Source organism: Argiope bruennichi, chromosome 4, assembly GCF_947563725.1.
Source record: "Argiope bruennichi chromosome 4, qqArgBrue1.1, whole genome shotgun sequence".
NCBI classification, from domain to species: Eukaryota; Metazoa; Arthropoda; class Arachnida; order Araneae; family Araneidae; genus Argiope; species Argiope bruennichi.
This window is the reverse complement of record NC_079154.1, coordinates 82,197,985-82,214,904: the sequence shown is the minus strand read 5'-3', so window position 1 is coordinate 82,214,904 and position 16,920 is coordinate 82,197,985. Positions and strand designations below refer to the sequence as shown.

The window sequence follows — 16,920 nt, the reverse complement described above, 5'->3', positions numbered from 1 at the left end:
TTAATGGAAAGTTCCGGAAATACCGCGTTCTCGCGGCCTATTCTTTAACCTCGGGAAGTTCCTATTCCCTCTCGCTTTCATCTGTTTCTTTTCCGGTTTTGTAGAGGAAATGTGTCAGTCGTTCCGTCGCGTCGGTGGTATAACGGTTAGCATAGCTGCCATCCAAGCAGTTGACCCGGGTTCGACTCCCGGCCGACGCAAGTCATTTTTACATACACCGCCAACCTGGAGTTGGGCGTGGCTTAATGGAAAGTTCCGGAAATACCGCGTTCTCGCGGCCTATTCTTTTACCTCGGGAAGTTCCTATTCCCTCTCGCTTTCATCTGTTTCTTTTCCGTTTTTGTAGAGGAAATGTGTCAGTCGTTCCGTCGCGTCGGTGGTATAACGGTTAGCATAGCTGCCTTCCAAGCAGTTGACCCGGGTTCGACTCCCGGCATACGCAAGTCATTTTTACATACACCGCCACCCTGGAGTTGGGCGTGGCTTAATGGAAAGTTCCGGAAATACCGCGTTCTCGCGGCCGATTTTTTACCTCGGGAAGTTCCTATTCCCTCTCGCTTTCATCTGTTTCTTTTCCGTTTTTGTAGAGGAAATGTGTCAGACGTTCCGTCGCGTCGGTGGTATAACGGTTAGCATAGCTGCCTTCCAAGCAGTTGACCCGGGTTCGACTCCCGGCCGACGCAAGTCATTTTTACATACACCGCCACCCTGGAGTTGGGCGTGGCTTAATGGAAAGTTCCGGAAATACCGCGTTCTCGCGGCCGATTTTTTACCTCGGGAAGTTCCTATTCCCTCTCGCTTTCATCTGTTTCTTTTCCGTTTTTGTAGAGGAAATGTGTCAGTCGTTCCGTCGCGTCGGTGGTATAACGGTTAGCATAGCTGCCTTCCAAGCAGTTGACCCGGGTTCGACTCCCGGCCGACGCAAGTCATTTTTACATACACCGCCACCCTGGAGTTGGGCGTGGCTTAATGGAAAGTTCCGGAAATACCGCGTTCTCGCGGCCGATTCTTTTACTTCGGGAAGTTCCTATTCCCTCTCGCTTTCACCTGTTTCTTTTCCGTTTTTGTAGAGGAAATGTGTCAGTCGTTCCGTCGCGTCGGTGGTATAACGGTTAGCATAGCTGCCTTCCAAGCAGTGGACCCGGGTTCGACTCCCGGCCGACGCAAGTCATTTTTACATACACCGCCACCCTGGAGTTGGGCGTGGCTTAATTGAAAGTTCCGGAAATACCGCGTTCTCGCGGCCTATTCTTTTACCTCGGGAAGTTCCTATTCCCTCTCGCTTTCATCTGTTTCTTTTCCGTTTTTGTAGAGGAAATGTGTCAGTCGTTCCGTCGCGTCGTTGGTATAACGGTTAGCATAGCTGCCTTCCAAGCAGTTGACCCGGGTTCGACTCCCGGCCGACGCAAGTCATTTTTACATACACCGCCACCCTGGAGTTGGGCGTGGCTTAATGGAAAGTTCCGGAAATACCGCGTTCTCGCGGCCTATTCTTTTACCTCGGGAAGTTCCTATTCCCTCTCGCTTTCACCTGTTTCTTTTCCGTTTTTGTAGAGGAAATGTGTCAGTCGTTCCGTCGCGTCGGTGGTATAACGGTTAGCATAGCTGCCTTCCAAGCAGTTGACCCGGGTTCGACTCCCGGCCGACGCAAGTCATTTTTACATACACCGCCACCCTGGAGTTGGGCGTGGCTTAATGGAAAGTTCCGGAAATACCGCGTTCTCGCGGCCTATTCTTTTACCTCGGGAAGTTCCTATTCCCTCTCGCTTTCACCTGTTTCTTTTCCGTTTTTGTAGAGGAAATGTGTCAGTCGTTCCGTCGCGTCGGTGGTATAACGGTTAGCATAGCTGCCTTCCAAGCAGTTGACCCGGGTTCGACTCCCGGCCGACGCAAGTCATTTTTACATACACCGCCACCCTGGAGTTGGGCGTGGCTTAATGGAAAGTTCCGGAAATACCGCGTTCTCGCGGCCTATTCTTTAACCTCGGGAAGTTCCTATTCGCTCTCGCTTTCACCTGTTTCTTTTCCGTTTTTGAAGAGGAAATGTGTCAGTCGTTCCGTCGCGTCGGTGGTATAACGGTTAGCATAGCTGCCTTCCAAGCAGTTGACCCGGGTTCGACTCCCGGCCGACGCAAGTCATTTTTACATACACCGCCACCCTGGAGTTGGGCGTGGCTTAATGGAAAGTTCCGGAAATACCGCGTTCTCGCGGCCTATTCTTTTACCTCGGGAAGTTCCTATTCCCTCTAGCTTTCATCTGTTTCTTTTCCGTTTTTGTAGAGGAAATGTGTCAGTCGTTCCGTCGCGTCGGTGGTATAACGGTTAGCATAGCTGCTTTCCAAGCAGTTGACCCGGGTTCGACTCCCGGCCGACGCAAGTCATTTTTACATACACCGCCACCCTGGAGTTGGGCGTGGCTTAATGGAAAGTTCCGGAAATACCGCGTTCTCGCGGCCGATTCTTTTACCTCGGGAAGTTCCTATTCCCTCTCGCTTTCATCTGTTTCTTTTCCGTTTTTGTAGAGGAAATGTGTCAGACGTTCCGTCGCGTCGGTGGTATAACGGTTAGCATAGCTGCCTTCCAAGCAGTTGACCCGGGTTCGACTCCCGGCCGACGCAAGTCATTTTTACATACACCGCCACCCTGGAGTTGGGCGTGGCTTAATGGAAAGTTCCGGAAATACCGCGTTCTCGCGGCCTATTCTTTAACCTCGGGAAGTTCCTATTCCCTCTCGCTTTCATCTGTTTCTTTTCCGGTTTTGTAGAGGAAATGTGTCAGTCGTTCCGTCGCGTCGGTGGTATAACGGTTAGCATAGCTGCCATCCAAGCAGTTGACCCGGGTTCGACTCCCGGCCGACGCAAGTCATTTTTACATACACCGCCACCCTGGAGTTGGGCGTGGCTTAATGGAAAGTTCCGGAAATACCGCGTTCTCGCGGCCTATTCTTTTACCTCGGGAAGTTCCTATTCCCTCTCGCTTTCATCTGTTTCTTTTCCGTTTTTGTAGAGGAAATGTGTCAGTCGTTCCGTCGCGTCGGTGGTATAACGGTTAGCATAGCTGCCTTCCAAGCAGTTGACCCGGGTTCGACTCCCGGCATACGCAAGTCATTTTTACATACACCGCCACCCTGGAGTTGGGCGTGGCTTAATGGAAAGTTCCGGAAATACCGCGTTCTCGCGGCCGATTTTTTACCTCGGGAAGTTCCTATTCCCTCTCGCTTTCATCTGTTTCTTTTCCGTTTTTGTAGAGGAAATGTGTCAGTTGTTCCGTCGCGTCGGTGGTATAACGGTTAGCATAGCTGCCTTCCAAGCAGTTGACCCGGGTTCGACTCCCGGCCGACGCAAGTCATTTTTACATACACCGCCACCCTGGAGTTGGGCGTGGCTTAATTGAAAGTTCCGGAAATACCGCGTTCTCGCGGCCTATTCTTTTACCTCGGGAAGTTCCTATTCCCTCTCGCTTTCATCTGTTTCTTTTCCGTTTTTGTAGAGAAAATGTGTCAGTCGTTCCGTCGCGTCGTTGGTATAACGGTTAGCATAGCTGCCTTCCAAGCAGTTGACCCGGGTTCGACTCCCGGCCGACGCAAGTCATTTTTACATACACCGCCACCCTGGAGTTGGGCGTGGCTTAATGGAAAGTTCCGGAAATACCGCGTTCTCGCGGCCTATTCTTTTACCTCGGGAAGTTCCTATTCCCTCTCGCTTTCACCTGTTTCTTTTCCGTTTTTGTAGAGGAAATGTGTCAGTCGTTCCGTCGCGTCGGTGGTATAACGGTTAGCATAGCTGCCTTCCAAGCAGTTGACCCGGGTTCGACTCCCGGCCGACGCAAGTCATTTTTACATACACCGCCACCCTGGAGTTGGGCGTGGCTTAATGGAAAGTTCCGGAAATACCGCGTTCTCGCGGCCTATTCTTTAACCTCGGGAAGTTCCTATTCCCTCTCGCTTTCATCTGTTTCTTTTCCGGTTTTGTAGAGGAAATGTGTCAGTCGTTCCGTCGCGTCGGTGGTATAACGGTTAGCATAGCTGCCTTCCAAGCAGTTGACCCGGGTTCGACTCCCGGCCGACGCAAGTCATTTTTACATACACCGCCACCCTGGAGTTGGGCGTGGCTTAATGGAAAGTTCCGGAAATACCGCGTTCTCGCGGCCTATTCTTTTACCTCGGGAAGTTCCTATTCCCTCTCGCTTTCATCTGTTTCTTTTCCGTTTTTGTAGAGGAAATGTGTCAGTCGTTCCGTCGCGTCGGTGGTATAACGGTTAGCATAGCTGCCTTCCAAGCAGTTGACCCGGGTTCGACTCCCGGCCGACGCAAGTCATTTTTACATACACCGCCACCCTGGAGTTGGGCGTGGCTTAATGGAAAGTTCCGGAAATACCGCGTTCTCGCGGCCTATTCTTTTACCTCGGGAAGTTCCTATTCCCTCTCGCTTTCATCTGTTTCTTTTCCGTTTTTGTAGAGGAAATGTGTCAGTCGTTCCGTCGCGTCGGTGGTATAACGGTTAGCATAGCTGCCTTCCAAGCAGTTGACCCGGGTTCGACTCCCGGCCGACGCAAGTCATTTTTACATACACCGCCACCCTGGAGTTGGGCGTGGCTTAATGGAAAGTTGCAGAAATACCGCGTTCTCGCGGCCTATTCTTTTACCTCGGGAAGTTCCTATTCCCTCTCGCTTTCACCTGTTTCTTTTCCGTTTTTGTAGAGGAAATGTGTCAGTCGTTCCGTCGCGTCGGTGGTATAACGGTTAGCATAGCTGCCTTCCAAGCAGTTGACCCGGGTTCGACACCCGGCCGACGCAAGTCATTTTTAAATACACCGCCACCCTGGAGTTGGGCGTGGCTTAATGGAAATACCGCGTTCTCGCGGCCTATTCTTTTACCTCGGGAAGTTCCTATTCCCTCTCGCTTTCATCTGTTTCTTTTCCGTTTTTGTAGAGGAAATGTGTCAGTTGTTCCGTCGCGTCGGTGGTATAACGGTTAGCATAGCTGCCTTCCAAGCAGTTGACCCGGGTTCGACTCCCGGCCGACGCAAGTCATTTTTACATACACCGCCACCCTGGAGTTGGGCGTGGCTTAATTGAAAGTTCCGGAAATACCGCGTTCTCGCGGCCTATTCTTTTACCTCGGGAAGTTCCTATTCCCTCTCGCTTTCATCTGTTTCTTTTCCGTTTTTGTAGAGGAAATGTGTCAGTCGTTCCGTCGCGTCGTTGGTATAACGGTTAGCATAGCTGCCTTCCAAGCAGTTGACCCGGGTTCGACTCCCGGCCGACGCAAGTCATTTTTACATACACCGCCACCCTGGAGTTGGGCGTGGCTTAATGGAAAGTTCCGGAAATACCGCGTTCTCGCGGCCTATTCTTTTACCTCGGGAAGTTCCTATTCCCTCTCGCTTTCACCTGTTTCTTTTCCGTTTTTGTAGAGGAAATGTGTCAGTCGTTCCGTCGCGTCGGTGGTATAACGGTTAGCATAGCTGCCTTCCAAGCAGTTGACCCGGGTTCGACTCCCGGCCGACGCAAGTCATTTTTACATACACCGCCACCCTGGAGTTGGGCGTGGCTTAATGGAAAGTTCCGGAAATACCGCGTTCTCGCGGCCTATTCTTTAACCTCGGGAAGTTCCTATTCCCTCTCGCTTTCATCTGTTTCTTTTCCGGTTTTGTAGAGGAAATGTGTCAGTCGTTCCGTCGCGTCGGTGGTATAACGGTTAGCGTAGCTGCCTTCCAAGTAGTTGACCCGGGTTCGACTCCCGGCCGACGCAAGTCATTTTTACATACACCGCCACCCTGGAGTTGGGCGTGGCTTAATGGAAAGTTCCGGAAATACCGCGTTCTCGCGGCCTATTCTTTTACCTCGGGAAGTTCCTATTCCCTCTCGCTTTCATCTGTTTCTTTTCCGTTTTTGTAGAGGAAATGTGTCAGTCGTTCCGTCGCGTCGGTGCTATAACGGTTAGCATAGCTGCCTTCCAAGCAGTTGACCCGGGTTCGACTCCCGGCCGACGCAAGTCATTTTTACATACACCGCCACCCTGGAGTTGGGCGTGGCTTAATGGAAAGTTCCGGAAATACCGCGTTCTCGCGGCCTATTCTTTTACCTCGGGAAGTTCCTATTCCCTCTCGCTTTCATCTGTTTCTTTTCCGTTTTTGTAGAGGAAATGTGTCAGTCGTTCCGTCGCGTCGGTGGTATAACGGTTAGCATAGCTGCCTTCCAAGCAGTTGACCCGGGTTCGACTCCCGGCCGACGCAAGTCATTTTTACATACACCGCCACCCTGGAGTTGGGCGTGGCTTAATGGAAAGTTCCGGAAATACCGCGTTCTCGCGGCCTATTCTTTTACCTCGGGAAGTTCCTATTCCCTCTCGCTTTCATCTGTTTCTTTTCCGTTTTTGTAGAGGAAATGTGTCAGTCGTTCCGTCGCGTCGGTGGTATAACGGTTAGCATAGCTGCCTTCCAAGCAGTTGACCCGGGTTCGACTCCCGGCCGACGCAAGTCATTTTTACATACACCGCCACCCTGGAGTTGGGCGTGGCTTAATGGAAAGTTGCGGAAATACCGCGTTCTCGCGGCCTATTCTTTTACCTCGGGAAGTTCCTATTCCCTCTCGCTTTCACCTGTTTCTTTTCCGTTTTTGTAGAGGAAATGTGTCAGTCGTTCCGTCGCGTCGGTGGTATAACGGTTAGCATAGCTGCCTTCCAAGCAGTTGACCCGGGTTCGACTCCCGGCCGACGCAAGTCATTTTTAAATACACCGCCACCCTGGAGTTGGGCGTGGCTTAATGGAAATACCGCGTTCTCGCGGCCTATTCTTTTACCTCGGGAAGTTCCTATTCCCTCTCGCTTTTATCTGTTTCTTTTCCGTTTTTGTAGAGGAAATTTGTCAGTCGTTCCGTCGCGTCGGTGGTATAACGGTTAGCATAGCTGCCTTCCAAGCAGTTGACCCGGGTTCAACTCCCGGCCGACGCAAGTCATTTTTACATACACCGCCACCCTGGAGTTGGGCGTGGCTTAATGGAAAGTTCCGGAAATACCGCGTTCTCGCGGCCTATTCTTTTATCTCGGGAAGTTCCTATTCCCTCTCGCTTTCATCTGTTTCTTTTCCGTTTTTGTAGAGGAAATGTGTCAGTCGTTCCGTCGCGTCGGTGGTATAACGGTTAGCATAGCTGCCTTCCAAGCAGTTGACCCGGGTTCGACTCCCGGCCGACGCAAGTCATTTTTACATACACCGCCACCCTGGAGTTGGGCGTGGCTTAATGGAAAGTTGCAGAAATACCGCGTTCTCGCGGCCTATTCTTTTACCTCGGGAAGTTCCTATTCCCTCTCGCTTTCACCTGTTTCTTTTCCGTTTTTGTAGAGGAAATGTGTCAGTCGTTCCGTCGCGTCGGTGGTATAACGGTTAGCATAGCTGCCTTCCAAGCAGTTGACCCGGGTTCGACTCCCGGCCGACGCAAGTCATTTTTAAATACACCGCCACCCTGGAGTTGGGCGTGGCTTAATGGAAATACCGCGTTCTCGCGGCCTATTCTTTTACCTCGGGAAGTTCCTATTCCCTCTCGCTTTCATCTGTTTCTTTTCCGTTTTTGTAGAGGAAATGTGTCAGTCGTTCCGTCGCGTCGGTGGTATAACGGTTAGCATAGCTGCCTTCCAAGCATTAACACCACGGTACATCCCCGAGCGTGGAACCTTGAAGGTTCCTTATCGGTTGAGTGGGTGTACGTGGAAAAAACAGAGCTACCCCACCCTCAGGGGCCCAGTTGCGCCCAGCACGGGGCCGCACCCCGAACAACTTTATTTGTTCAAACAAAAAATTTTTTACATTCTTGGTTATGATTACAATTGGACAAAAGAAGAAATATTTACATACGTATACATTGTTGCATGACAGTTGCGGCCTCCTGACAAAGATTTGAGGCCGTTATGATTGTGAATTTACATTCTTGTGAGGATTAAATGAAAAATAAAATATTTACAAATGTTACATTGTTGATTGTCAGTTGCAGCCTCCTGACAAGATATGAGGCCGTTGTTATGGTGATTCAATAGTTGGGAGGTGATTAGTGATGAAGAGTTTCTGTTGTGGGGGATGAAGTTATGTTGTCTGCTGTTGGGTGGCTGCAGCTGGTTTGTCCAGGGACTGTCGGTCTTTGTTGGCGGTGGAGGCTGGTCGCTTGTTGGCTCCGGAGGGTGAAGCTGGGGTTATTTCTGGGGTTATGAGGAGAGTCAGAGTTGCTGGCGGGTTGGCGGCTGGTTTACTGAGGCAGGCTTGCGGAGAGGCTGCGAGTTGGGGTGTTGCGGTTGGCCGGGAATGGATGTTGATGTTGAGGTTGGAGGCTGGCCGGGAGAGGATGTTGAGGCGGGAGGCTGGCCGGGAGAGGATGTTGGGGCTGGAGGCTGGCCGGGAGAGGAGGTTGGGGCTGGAGGCTGGCTAGGAGAGGTTGTTCGGTGTCCGAGCTATGGAGGAGAGGTCTCTACGCTGGTCGCCAGTTTTGGCTTGGAGGTTTGTGGACTGGTTTGAAGGTTGGAGGCTCTCGTTACTGGGTGAAGAGGATGTCCTCATTTGCCCGCAGGAACCTGACTAACTGGATTATTTTGATGCGGGAATTTTTGTTGCTCGTAATTCCCTTCCACCAGGTTGGCTCTAGATGTTGTGATGGCCTGGTGAAGTGGTAGGAGGTGGTTAAGGGGCAGCTTGTGGCGTAGTGGAATGCAGTGCCCTCCTCGCCACAGCCGCAGGTGCTGCTGTCTCGTAGGTGGAATCGGTGGAGGTAGGCAGGGAAGGGACCATGCCCTGTTACAAACATGATCTCCTCCCTTCTCCATCCGGTTTCAGTAGTTTTGACCTTAGGAAGGATCGTGTAGGTGGACCTTCCTGTTTCACCTGCGTTCCACTCTTCTTGCCATCTTTTGACCATTATTGTGTGCAGTTGTTTTTTGAGTTGGTTCCTGGGGAGCGGGATATCAATTGGGGTTCCTTCGGTTGTAGCCTTTTTTGCCAGTTGGTCTGCTAGCTCGTTGCCTGCATTTGCGGCGTGGGCTTTGACCCAGCCTAATTTGATGTGGTTGGTTTTGAGGAGGTCTTCTTGGATGTCTTGGGCTATTGTACTATTGGTTTTGATGGTTTTAATTGAATGGAGGCTCGACTCACTGTCTGTCCAAATTTTTGTTGGTTTATTTTGTTGTTTGGCCCAGCGACATGCTTCCTTGATGGCGGTTAACTCTGCCTGGAAGGCTGAGTTTTCCTTCTTCAGCTTCCCCATCCATTCATTTTGGACTTCCTCTTTGGCTATTACGCAGAAGGCGCATCCAGTAAGGTCATTGAGGTGCGAGCCATCCGTGAATATGTTGATTTCTTCCTGTGGTGAGAATGTCTTGGCTGTTGAGACTTTCTCCTCCACGTGGAAGTCAGCTGGGTGGAATTTTGCTGAGGATGGCTTTCCTTCGTAGTCGGAGGGTTTGAATGAATTCCCGTCTATGGAGACTTCTTTTTTAAGCCTTGTTAATTTTATGTAGGCCGCTTCCAGTTCGGCTTTTAGGTACAGCGGAAGGGATCCCTCTATAACCTGGAGTGCAGCTGTTGGAGTTGTAGAGTAGGCGCTGCTGATGTTCAACAGGAACTTCCTGTGTATGGAGTTCAGGGCTCGTTTTTGCCTTGCGGTGAGGGAGGCTGCCCATGCTACCGAGCCATGCAGGATCATTTTCTCTGCGATGGTTTTGTAGAGAATTCTCCTGTGGTCTTTTTTGAGGCCCCAGTTGGATCCGGCGACCCTTCCAATCTTTTGTATGAGGTTGGATGACTTTGTCTTTATGTGCTGGAGATGGTCTGCCCAGTTAAGTTTTGAATCTATATGGACTCCTAGGTACTTGATTGAATTTTTCCTTTTTATTGTTGTTCCTTGCCATTTTATTCTTGGTCCGTTGGCCAGTTTGCTTATTAAAATGTAGTTTGTTTTTTCTATTGAGATATTTAATTTGTGATTGTTGAGCCATGCCTGGAAGGTTTCTAGGGCTTGGTCTGTTGTTTCTTTTAGTTTCTTTCCGGTGGGTTCGCTTATTATAAAGACAAAGTCATCCGCGAAGGCTTGGAGATGCACATTTGGACTCCAGGTAGTAGAGAGGATCTCGTTGGCGACTAGGTTCCAGAGTATCGGGCCTGTGCAAGAGCCTTGTGCGCAGCCTTTACTCTGGTCCCATTCAACTGTTCCTTGGGGGGTTTCGAGGCATACTTTCCTGTCTGTTAGTATGTCCTTGAGGGTTTCGGTTACGTTTGATGGATGGTCTATTTTGTCGATGCTATTTCTGATGGAGTTATATTGCAGGTTGTCGAAGGCGCCTTGGATATCTATGGAGAGGGCTATTGTATGGTTCTTTCTGAGCTTGGAGTCTGTGATCTTTTGGATTAGGTGGCTTATCGCGTGGTCTGTCGATTTGCCTTCCCTAAATCCGAACTGGTTGTGGTGGAGGTAGTTTAGTCTATTGAGCTTGTGGTTGAGTCTTCCGAGTAGGAGTTTTTCAAGTGTTTTCCCTATTGTAGAGAGCAGGGTTACTGGCCTGTAGGAATTTGCTTTTTGGGGGTCTTTGCCTGTTTTATGAAAGAGGACTATATTGCCTTTTTTTAGGGATGATGGGAAGCAGTGAAGAGAGAGGCATTTATTGTAGAGGGAGTGGAGAGTATCTGGGAATCTTGAGTTTATTTCCTTGAGTATGATGTAATCTATTGAATCTGGGCCTGGTGCTTTCTTTGTTGGGGCTTGTTTGAGGACTCTTTTAATCTCTTGCTTGGTGAATGGTTTTTCTATTGTGGGGTTTAGTGGAGAGCTATGGTTGTTGATGTTGGAGGAGTCTTGGGGGTAAAGTTCTTTCAGGATGTTCAGAGCGAAATCTTTGATGTCTCCTTCCATTGGGGCTTCCAGTTGTCGGAACAGGTCAGAGGGAGGGTTCTTATCCTTCACCACTGTTTTGTAGGGGAGGCCATATGGATCTGTTGTTTTGGTGCAGAGATTTCTGAACGATTTTCTTTTTGCCTTCTTTGATTCTCTCTTCATTTCCGCTTGTTTTTTGGAGAGGATTGTTTGATATTTTACTTTTTCGGATGTTGGGGACTTGCGGACTCTTCTTTTAAGCGCCTGAATTTCCTTCTTCCGCAGCTGGAGGTCCTGGTTCCACCAGTTGTTGTTTGGTGTGCCTTTTACCTTTTTGGTTTTGTACGTGATTTTGCAGGCGTTGAAGATGGTTGATTGAAGGGCTATTGTGGCTTCCTGAAGCGAAGTTTTATTTTGGCTCTCTTCTATTATTCTATTTATTTCAGGCAAGGTTTGGGCCAGGGAGTCGAGCATTTTCTTGTGTCCCCCGTAGGCTGTTTTGAAACGGATGTATTGGTGCTGGATTGGGGAGGTTTCAATATCTATTATTATGTATTTGTGGTCGCTGTGGGAATAAAATTCCGACACCGACCACTTGGTGGAGTTTGCCATGTCTGTGCCTTTTGTGATGGTGAGATCTGGCCAGCCTTTAGAGAAGTTGTGCTCGAATGTTGGAAGGGAGTTTGCGTCGTTCTGAAGGAACAGGTCCTTTGCCAGGAGAAAATCCTCTACCTGTGAGCCCCTGGTATCTTCGTTTGAGTATCCCCACAGCCTGTTATGTGCGTTCCAGTCTGCCCCAATTATTATTTTTTCTTCTTTCAATTCATCTATTATTTTATCTATTTCAAGTATTGCTTCTTGGATGTTTTCATTTGGAGAGGAGTAGGTGGATATTATATTTAAAGGGCCTTTGTTGGTTTGGATTTTAATTGCTGTGCTATTTTCTTGAGTGGAAAGGAAGACTGGTTTAGAGCAGGTAGGTAGGATGATTATTCCCGCTTTCAGGTTCTTGGAGGTATAATGTTTCCAGGACCGTGGGATTCCAGAGATTTTGCCTTCTAGGGTGTAGGGTTCTTGGGCTATTATGATTTTGGGGTTAAATTTGGAAGCGGCTTCTAACAGAGCTGAGGTTGCTATCTCCGATCTCCTTAGGTTGATTTGGAGTAATCGGAGGGTATTGGCTGGTGGGCTGGCTGTGTTGATTTGTTGGGTTGTTGAGAGGATGGATGTGGGGTTTGGGGGACCTTTATCCATCAGTAGTCCCTTGATTTTTTGTACAGAGCTACCTCTCCCTTGTAGCAGGAGCAGCTCTGGTTGTCTGTACGGTGGTTGATGGGGTACCTGGTTCCATGTAGTTGGTTGTGCATGGCGCAGTTGATGCAGACTACTTGTGGGGATCTGCATCTCCTGGTTTCGTGGTTGCCAGCGCAACTTCCGCAGACTGGTCGGTTCTTGGGGCAATCTTTGGCTAGGTGGCGGAAGCCTTGGCATTTATTACACCTCTTGATGTGGAAGAATTCCCTTACCTGGTACATGGACCAGTTAATGGGAATCTTCCCTAGCTTTTTGATCTTGTGGAAGCTGTCGCTGGGGGCCTCCATTACCCAGTGCGCTGTCCCTGGTTGCCTTCCTTGCCTTCCAAGCAGTTGACCCGGGTTCGACTCCCGGCCGACGCAAGTCATTTTTACATACACCGCCACCCTGGAGTTAGGCGTGGCTTAATGGAAAGTTCCGGAAATACCGCGTTCTCGCGGCCTATTCTTTTACCTCAGGAAGTTCCTATTCCCTCTCGCTTTCATCTGTTTCTTTTCCGTTTTTGTAGAGGAAATGTGTCAGTCGTTCCGTCGCGTCGGTGGTATAACGGTTAGCATAGCTGCCTTCCAAGCAGTTGACCCGGGTTCGACTCCCGGCCGACGCAAGTCATTTTTACATACACCGCCACCCTGGAGTTGGGCGTGGCTTAATGGAAAGTTCCGGAAATACCGCGTTCTCGCGGCCTATTCTTTTACCTCGGGAAGTTCCTATTCCCTCTCGCTTTCACCTGTTTCTTTTCCGTTTTTGTAGAGGAAATGTGTCAGTCGTTCCGTCGCGTCGGTGGTATAACGGTTAGCATAGCTGCCTTCCGAGCAGTTGACCCGGGTTCGACTCCCGGCCGACGCAAGTCATTTTTACATACACCGCCACCCTGGAGTTGGGCGTGGCTTAATGGAAAGTTCCGGAAATACCGCGTTCTCGCGGCCTATTCTTTTACCTCGGGAAGTTCCTATTCCCTCTCGCTTTCACCTGTTTCTTTTCCGTTTTTGTAGAGGAAATGTGTCAGTCGTTCCGTCGCGTCGGTGGTATAACGGTTAGCATAGCTGCCTTCCAAGCAGTTGACCCGGGTTCGACTCCCGGCCGACGCAAGTCATTTTTACATACACCGCCACCCTGGAGTTGGGCGTGGCTTAATGGAATGTTCCGGAAATACCGCGTTCTCGCGGCCGATTCTTTTACCTCGGGAAGTTCCTATTCCCTCTCGCTTTTATCTGTTTCTTTTCCGTTTTTGTAGAGGAAATTTGTCAGTCGTTCCGTCGCGTCGGTGGTATAACGGTTAGCATAGCTGCCTTCCAAGCAGTTGACCCGGGTTCGACTCCCGGCCGACGCAAGTCATTTTTACATACACCGCCACCCTGGAGTTGGGCGTGGCTTAATGGAAAGTTCCGGAAATACCTAGTTCTCGCGGACTATTCTTTTACCTCGGGAAGTTCCTATTCCCTCTCGCTTTCACCTGTTTCTTTTCCGTTTTTGTACAGGAAATGTGTCAGTCGTTCCGTCGCGTCGGTGGTATAACGGTTAGCATAGCTGCCTTCCAAGCAGTTGACCCGGGTTCGACTCCCGGCCGACGCAAGTCATTTTTACATACACCGCCACCCTGGAGTTGGGCGTGGCTTAATGGAAAGTTCCGGAAATACCGCGTTCTCGCGGCCTATTTTTTTAATTCGGGAAGTTCCTATTCCCTCTCGCTTTCACCTGTTTCTTTTCCGTTTTTGTAGAGGAAATGTGTCAGTCGTTCCGTCGCGTCGGTGGTATAACGGTTAGCATAGCTGCCTTCCAAGCAGTTGACCCGGGTTCGACTCCCGGCCGACGCAAGTCATTTTTACATACACCGCCACCCTGGAGTTGGGCGTGGCTTAATGGAAAGTTCCGGAAATACCGCGTTCTCGCGGCCTATTCTTTTACCTCGGGAAGTTCCTATTCCCTCTCGCTTTCACCTGTTTCTTTTCCGTTTTTGTAGAGGAAATGTGTCAGTCGTTCCGTCGCGTCGGTGGTATAACGGTTAGCATAGCTGCCTTCCAAGCAGTTGACCCGGTTTCGACTCCCGGCCGACGCAAGTCATTTTTACATACACCGCCACCCTGGAGTTGGGCGTGGCTTAATGGAAAGTTCCGGAAATACCGCGTTCTCGCGGCCTATTCTTTTACCTCGGGAAGTTCCTATTCCCTCTCGCTTTCATCTGTTTCTTTTCCGTTTTTGTAGAGGAAATGTGTCAGTCGTTCCGTCGCGTCGGTGGTATAACGCTTAGCATAGCTCCCTTCCAAGCAGTTAACCCGGGTTCGACTCCCGGCCGACGCAAGTCATTTTTACATACACCGCCACCCTGGAGTTGGGCGTGGCTTAATGGAAAGTTCCGGAAATACCGCGTTCTCGCGGCCGATTCTTTTACCTCGGGAAGTTCCTATTCCCTCTCTCTTTCATCTGTTTCTTTTCCGTTTTTGTAGAGGAAATGTGTCAGTCGTTCCGTCGCGTCGGTGGTATAACGGTTAGCATAGCTGCCTTGAAAGCAGTTGACCCGGGTTCGACTCCCGGCCGACGCAAGTCATTTTTACATACACCGCCACCCTGGAGTTGGGCGTGGCTTAATGGAAAGTTCCGGAAATACTGCGTTCTCGCGGCCTATTCTTTTACCTCGGGAAGTTCCTATTCCCTCTCTCTTTCACCTGTTTCTTTTCCGTTTTTGTAGAGGAAATGTGTCAGTCGTTCCGTCGCGTCGGTGGTATAACGGTTAGCATAGCTGCCTTCCAAGCAGTTGACCCGGGTTCGACTCCCGGCCGACGCAAGTCACTTTTACATACACCGCCACCCTGGAGTTGGGCGTGGCTTAATGGAAAGTTCCGGAAATACCGCGTTCTCGCGGCCTATTCTTTTACCTCGGGAAGTTCCTATTCCCTCTCGCTTTCACCTGTTTCTTTTCCGTTTTTGAAGAGGAAATGTGTCAGTCGTTCCGTCGCGTCGGTGGTATAACGGTTAGCATAGCTGCCTTGAAAGCAGTTGACCCGGGTTCGACTCCCGGCCGACGCAAGTCATTTTTACATACACCGCCACCCTGGAGTTGGGCGTGGCTTAATGGAAAGTTCCGGAAATACCGCGTTCTCGCGGCCTATTCTTTTCCCTCGGGAAGTTCCTATTCCCTATCGCTTTCATCTGTTTCTTTTCCGTTTTTGTAGAGGAAATGTGTCAGACGTTCCGTCGCGTCGGTGGTATAACGGTTAGCATAGCTGCCTTCCAAGCAGTTGACCCGGGTTCGACTCCCGGCCGACGCAAGTCATTTTTACATACACCGCCACCCTGGAGTTGGGCGTGGCTTAATGGAAAGTACCGGAAATACCGCGTTCTCGCGGCCTATTCTTTTACCTCGGGAAGTTCCTATTCCCTCTCGCTTTCATCTGTTTCTTTTCCGTTTTTGTAGAGGAAATGTGTCAGTCGTTCCGTCGCGTCGGTGGTATAACGGTTAGCATAGCTGCCTTCCAAGCAGTTGACCCGGGTTCGACTCCCGGCCGACGCAAGTCATTTTTACATACACCGCCACCCTGGAGTTGGGCGTGGCTTAATGGAAAGTTCCGGAAATACCGCGTTCTCGCGGCCTATTCTTTTACCTCGGGAAGTTCCTATTCCCTCTCGCTTTCATCTGTTTCTTTTCCGTTTTTGTAGAGGAAATGTGTCAGTCGTTCCGTCGCGTCGGTGGTATAACGGTTAGCATAGCTGCCTTCCAAGCAGTTGACCCGGGTTCGACTCCCGGCCGACGCAAGTCATTTTTACATACACCGCCACCCTGGAGTTGGGCGTGGCTTAATGGAAAGTTCCGGAAATACCGCGTTCTAGCGGCCTATTCTTTTACCTCGGGAAGTTCCTATTCCCTCTCGCTTTCACCTGTTTCTTTTCCGTTTTTGAAGAGGAAATGTGTCAGTCGTTCCGTCGCGTCGGTGGTATAACGGTTAGCATAGCTGCCTTGAAAGCAGTTGACCCGGGTTCGACTCCCGGCCGACGCAAGTCATTTTTACATGCACCGCCACCCTGGAGTTGGGCGTGGCTTAATGGAAAGTTCCGGAAATACCGCGTTCTCGCGGCCTATTCTTTTACCTCGGGAAGTTCCTATTCCCTCTCGCTTTCATCTGTTTCTTTTCCGTTTTTGTAGAGGAAATGTGTCAGTCGTTCCGTCGCGTCGGTGGTATAACGGTTAGCATAGCTGCCTTCCAAGCAGTTGACCCGGGTTCGACTCTCGGCCGACGCAAGTCATTTTTAAATACACCGCCACCCTGGAGTTGGGCGTGGCTTAATGGAAATACCGCGTTCTCGCGGCCTATTCTTTTACCTCGGGAAGTTCCTATTCCCTCTCGCTTTCACCTGTTTCTTTTCCGTTTTTGAAGAGGAAATGTGTCAGTCGTTCCGTCGCGTCGGTGGTATAACGGTTAGCATAGCTGCCTTGAAAGCAGTTGACCCGGGTTCGACTCCCGGCCGACGCAAGTCATTTTTACATACACCGCCACCCTGGAGTTGGGCGTGGCTTAATGGAAAGTTCCGGAAATACCGCGTTCTCGCGGCCTATTCTTTTCCCTCGGGAAGTTCCTATTCCCTCTCGCTTTCATCTGTTTCTTTTCCGTTTTTGTAGAGGAAATGTGTCAGACGTTCCGTCGCGTCGGTGGTATAACGGTTAGCATAGCTGCCTTCCAAGCAGTTGACCCGGGTTCGACTCCCGGCCGACGCAAGTCATTTTTACATACACCGCCACCCTGGAGTTGGGCGTGGCTTAATGGAAA

General features: G+C 50.2%; 46 non-coding genes across 46 annotated transcripts; all 46 read left to right on the top strand.

The window, feature by feature from the left end:
• The first annotated feature begins 128 nt into the window (after positions 1 to 128).
• Positions 129 to 200, top strand: Trnag-ucc (transfer RNA glycine (anticodon UCC)). Its single transcript has one exon. It is a non-coding gene; the product is annotated as a tRNA-Gly (tRNA).
• Positions 201 to 611: 411 nt separating this feature from the next.
• On the top strand, positions 612 to 683 carry Trnag-ucc (transfer RNA glycine (anticodon UCC)). The gene has a single exon. It is a non-coding gene; the product is annotated as a tRNA-Gly (tRNA).
• A 169-nt stretch (positions 684 to 852) lies between these two features.
• On the top strand, positions 853 to 924 carry Trnag-ucc (transfer RNA glycine (anticodon UCC)). The gene has a single exon. It is a non-coding gene; the product is annotated as a tRNA-Gly (tRNA).
• Positions 925 to 1,094: 170 nt separating this feature from the next.
• On the top strand, positions 1,095 to 1,166 carry Trnag-ucc (transfer RNA glycine (anticodon UCC)). Its single transcript has one exon. It is a non-coding gene; the product is annotated as a tRNA-Gly (tRNA).
• Positions 1,167 to 1,336: 170 nt separating this feature from the next.
• On the top strand, positions 1,337 to 1,408 carry Trnag-ucc (transfer RNA glycine (anticodon UCC)). Its single transcript has one exon. It is a non-coding gene; the product is annotated as a tRNA-Gly (tRNA).
• A 170-nt stretch (positions 1,409 to 1,578) lies between these two features.
• Trnag-ucc (transfer RNA glycine (anticodon UCC)) lies at positions 1,579 to 1,650 on the top strand. Its single transcript has one exon. It is a non-coding gene; the product is annotated as a tRNA-Gly (tRNA).
• Positions 1,651 to 1,820: 170 nt separating this feature from the next.
• Trnag-ucc (transfer RNA glycine (anticodon UCC)) lies at positions 1,821 to 1,892 on the top strand. Its single transcript has one exon. It is a non-coding gene; the product is annotated as a tRNA-Gly (tRNA).
• Positions 1,893 to 2,062: 170 nt separating this feature from the next.
• Positions 2,063 to 2,134, top strand: Trnag-ucc (transfer RNA glycine (anticodon UCC)). The gene has a single exon. It is a non-coding gene; the product is annotated as a tRNA-Gly (tRNA).
• Positions 2,135 to 2,304: 170 nt separating this feature from the next.
• Trnag-ucc (transfer RNA glycine (anticodon UCC)) lies at positions 2,305 to 2,376 on the top strand. Its single transcript has one exon. It is a non-coding gene; the product is annotated as a tRNA-Gly (tRNA).
• A 170-nt stretch (positions 2,377 to 2,546) lies between these two features.
• Positions 2,547 to 2,618, top strand: Trnag-ucc (transfer RNA glycine (anticodon UCC)). Its single transcript has one exon. It is a non-coding gene; the product is annotated as a tRNA-Gly (tRNA).
• Positions 2,619 to 2,788: 170 nt separating this feature from the next.
• On the top strand, positions 2,789 to 2,860 carry Trnag-ucc (transfer RNA glycine (anticodon UCC)). The gene has a single exon. It is a non-coding gene; the product is annotated as a tRNA-Gly (tRNA).
• Positions 2,861 to 3,271: 411 nt separating this feature from the next.
• On the top strand, positions 3,272 to 3,343 carry Trnag-ucc (transfer RNA glycine (anticodon UCC)). The gene has a single exon. It is a non-coding gene; the product is annotated as a tRNA-Gly (tRNA).
• Positions 3,344 to 3,513: 170 nt separating this feature from the next.
• Trnag-ucc (transfer RNA glycine (anticodon UCC)) lies at positions 3,514 to 3,585 on the top strand. The gene has a single exon. It is a non-coding gene; the product is annotated as a tRNA-Gly (tRNA).
• Positions 3,586 to 3,755: 170 nt separating this feature from the next.
• On the top strand, positions 3,756 to 3,827 carry Trnag-ucc (transfer RNA glycine (anticodon UCC)). The gene has a single exon. It is a non-coding gene; the product is annotated as a tRNA-Gly (tRNA).
• Positions 3,828 to 3,997: 170 nt separating this feature from the next.
• On the top strand, positions 3,998 to 4,069 carry Trnag-ucc (transfer RNA glycine (anticodon UCC)). The gene has a single exon. It is a non-coding gene; the product is annotated as a tRNA-Gly (tRNA).
• A 170-nt stretch (positions 4,070 to 4,239) lies between these two features.
• Positions 4,240 to 4,311, top strand: Trnag-ucc (transfer RNA glycine (anticodon UCC)). The gene has a single exon. It is a non-coding gene; the product is annotated as a tRNA-Gly (tRNA).
• A 170-nt stretch (positions 4,312 to 4,481) lies between these two features.
• On the top strand, positions 4,482 to 4,553 carry Trnag-ucc (transfer RNA glycine (anticodon UCC)). The gene has a single exon. It is a non-coding gene; the product is annotated as a tRNA-Gly (tRNA).
• Positions 4,554 to 4,723: 170 nt separating this feature from the next.
• Positions 4,724 to 4,795, top strand: Trnag-ucc (transfer RNA glycine (anticodon UCC)). The gene has a single exon. It is a non-coding gene; the product is annotated as a tRNA-Gly (tRNA).
• A 160-nt stretch (positions 4,796 to 4,955) lies between these two features.
• Positions 4,956 to 5,027, top strand: Trnag-ucc (transfer RNA glycine (anticodon UCC)). Its single transcript has one exon. It is a non-coding gene; the product is annotated as a tRNA-Gly (tRNA).
• A 170-nt stretch (positions 5,028 to 5,197) lies between these two features.
• Positions 5,198 to 5,269, top strand: Trnag-ucc (transfer RNA glycine (anticodon UCC)). The gene has a single exon. It is a non-coding gene; the product is annotated as a tRNA-Gly (tRNA).
• A 170-nt stretch (positions 5,270 to 5,439) lies between these two features.
• On the top strand, positions 5,440 to 5,511 carry Trnag-ucc (transfer RNA glycine (anticodon UCC)). The gene has a single exon. It is a non-coding gene; the product is annotated as a tRNA-Gly (tRNA).
• Positions 5,512 to 5,681: 170 nt separating this feature from the next.
• Positions 5,682 to 5,753, top strand: Trnag-ucc (transfer RNA glycine (anticodon UCC)). The gene has a single exon. It is a non-coding gene; the product is annotated as a tRNA-Gly (tRNA).
• A 170-nt stretch (positions 5,754 to 5,923) lies between these two features.
• Positions 5,924 to 5,995, top strand: Trnag-ucc (transfer RNA glycine (anticodon UCC)). The gene has a single exon. It is a non-coding gene; the product is annotated as a tRNA-Gly (tRNA).
• Positions 5,996 to 6,165: 170 nt separating this feature from the next.
• Trnag-ucc (transfer RNA glycine (anticodon UCC)) lies at positions 6,166 to 6,237 on the top strand. Its single transcript has one exon. It is a non-coding gene; the product is annotated as a tRNA-Gly (tRNA).
• Positions 6,238 to 6,407: 170 nt separating this feature from the next.
• Positions 6,408 to 6,479, top strand: Trnag-ucc (transfer RNA glycine (anticodon UCC)). The gene has a single exon. It is a non-coding gene; the product is annotated as a tRNA-Gly (tRNA).
• A 170-nt stretch (positions 6,480 to 6,649) lies between these two features.
• Trnag-ucc (transfer RNA glycine (anticodon UCC)) lies at positions 6,650 to 6,721 on the top strand. Its single transcript has one exon. It is a non-coding gene; the product is annotated as a tRNA-Gly (tRNA).
• A 160-nt stretch (positions 6,722 to 6,881) lies between these two features.
• Positions 6,882 to 6,953, top strand: Trnag-ucc (transfer RNA glycine (anticodon UCC)). Its single transcript has one exon. It is a non-coding gene; the product is annotated as a tRNA-Gly (tRNA).
• A 170-nt stretch (positions 6,954 to 7,123) lies between these two features.
• On the top strand, positions 7,124 to 7,195 carry Trnag-ucc (transfer RNA glycine (anticodon UCC)). The gene has a single exon. It is a non-coding gene; the product is annotated as a tRNA-Gly (tRNA).
• A 170-nt stretch (positions 7,196 to 7,365) lies between these two features.
• Positions 7,366 to 7,437, top strand: Trnag-ucc (transfer RNA glycine (anticodon UCC)). The gene has a single exon. It is a non-coding gene; the product is annotated as a tRNA-Gly (tRNA).
• A 5,255-nt stretch (positions 7,438 to 12,692) lies between these two features.
• Positions 12,693 to 12,764, top strand: Trnag-ucc (transfer RNA glycine (anticodon UCC)). The gene has a single exon. It is a non-coding gene; the product is annotated as a tRNA-Gly (tRNA).
• A 170-nt stretch (positions 12,765 to 12,934) lies between these two features.
• Positions 12,935 to 13,006, top strand: Trnag-ucc (transfer RNA glycine (anticodon UCC)). Its single transcript has one exon. It is a non-coding gene; the product is annotated as a tRNA-Gly (tRNA).
• Positions 13,007 to 13,176: 170 nt separating this feature from the next.
• On the top strand, positions 13,177 to 13,248 carry Trnag-ucc (transfer RNA glycine (anticodon UCC)). The gene has a single exon. It is a non-coding gene; the product is annotated as a tRNA-Gly (tRNA).
• A 170-nt stretch (positions 13,249 to 13,418) lies between these two features.
• Positions 13,419 to 13,490, top strand: Trnag-ucc (transfer RNA glycine (anticodon UCC)). The gene has a single exon. It is a non-coding gene; the product is annotated as a tRNA-Gly (tRNA).
• A 170-nt stretch (positions 13,491 to 13,660) lies between these two features.
• On the top strand, positions 13,661 to 13,732 carry Trnag-ucc (transfer RNA glycine (anticodon UCC)). The gene has a single exon. It is a non-coding gene; the product is annotated as a tRNA-Gly (tRNA).
• Positions 13,733 to 13,902: 170 nt separating this feature from the next.
• On the top strand, positions 13,903 to 13,974 carry Trnag-ucc (transfer RNA glycine (anticodon UCC)). The gene has a single exon. It is a non-coding gene; the product is annotated as a tRNA-Gly (tRNA).
• Positions 13,975 to 14,144: 170 nt separating this feature from the next.
• On the top strand, positions 14,145 to 14,216 carry Trnag-ucc (transfer RNA glycine (anticodon UCC)). The gene has a single exon. It is a non-coding gene; the product is annotated as a tRNA-Gly (tRNA).
• Positions 14,217 to 14,628: 412 nt separating this feature from the next.
• On the top strand, positions 14,629 to 14,700 carry Trnas-uga (transfer RNA serine (anticodon UGA)). The gene has a single exon. It is a non-coding gene; the product is annotated as a tRNA-Ser (tRNA).
• A 170-nt stretch (positions 14,701 to 14,870) lies between these two features.
• Trnag-ucc (transfer RNA glycine (anticodon UCC)) lies at positions 14,871 to 14,942 on the top strand. The gene has a single exon. It is a non-coding gene; the product is annotated as a tRNA-Gly (tRNA).
• Positions 14,943 to 15,112: 170 nt separating this feature from the next.
• Trnas-uga (transfer RNA serine (anticodon UGA)) lies at positions 15,113 to 15,184 on the top strand. Its single transcript has one exon. It is a non-coding gene; the product is annotated as a tRNA-Ser (tRNA).
• Positions 15,185 to 15,354: 170 nt separating this feature from the next.
• Trnag-ucc (transfer RNA glycine (anticodon UCC)) lies at positions 15,355 to 15,426 on the top strand. The gene has a single exon. It is a non-coding gene; the product is annotated as a tRNA-Gly (tRNA).
• Positions 15,427 to 15,596: 170 nt separating this feature from the next.
• Positions 15,597 to 15,668, top strand: Trnag-ucc (transfer RNA glycine (anticodon UCC)). Its single transcript has one exon. It is a non-coding gene; the product is annotated as a tRNA-Gly (tRNA).
• A 170-nt stretch (positions 15,669 to 15,838) lies between these two features.
• Positions 15,839 to 15,910, top strand: Trnag-ucc (transfer RNA glycine (anticodon UCC)). Its single transcript has one exon. It is a non-coding gene; the product is annotated as a tRNA-Gly (tRNA).
• A 170-nt stretch (positions 15,911 to 16,080) lies between these two features.
• On the top strand, positions 16,081 to 16,152 carry Trnas-uga (transfer RNA serine (anticodon UGA)). The gene has a single exon. It is a non-coding gene; the product is annotated as a tRNA-Ser (tRNA).
• Positions 16,153 to 16,322: 170 nt separating this feature from the next.
• On the top strand, positions 16,323 to 16,394 carry Trnag-ucc (transfer RNA glycine (anticodon UCC)). Its single transcript has one exon. It is a non-coding gene; the product is annotated as a tRNA-Gly (tRNA).
• Positions 16,395 to 16,554: 160 nt separating this feature from the next.
• Positions 16,555 to 16,626, top strand: Trnas-uga (transfer RNA serine (anticodon UGA)). Its single transcript has one exon. It is a non-coding gene; the product is annotated as a tRNA-Ser (tRNA).
• A 170-nt stretch (positions 16,627 to 16,796) lies between these two features.
• Trnag-ucc (transfer RNA glycine (anticodon UCC)) lies at positions 16,797 to 16,868 on the top strand. The gene has a single exon. It is a non-coding gene; the product is annotated as a tRNA-Gly (tRNA).
• Positions 16,869 to 16,920: the final 52 nt, after the last annotated feature.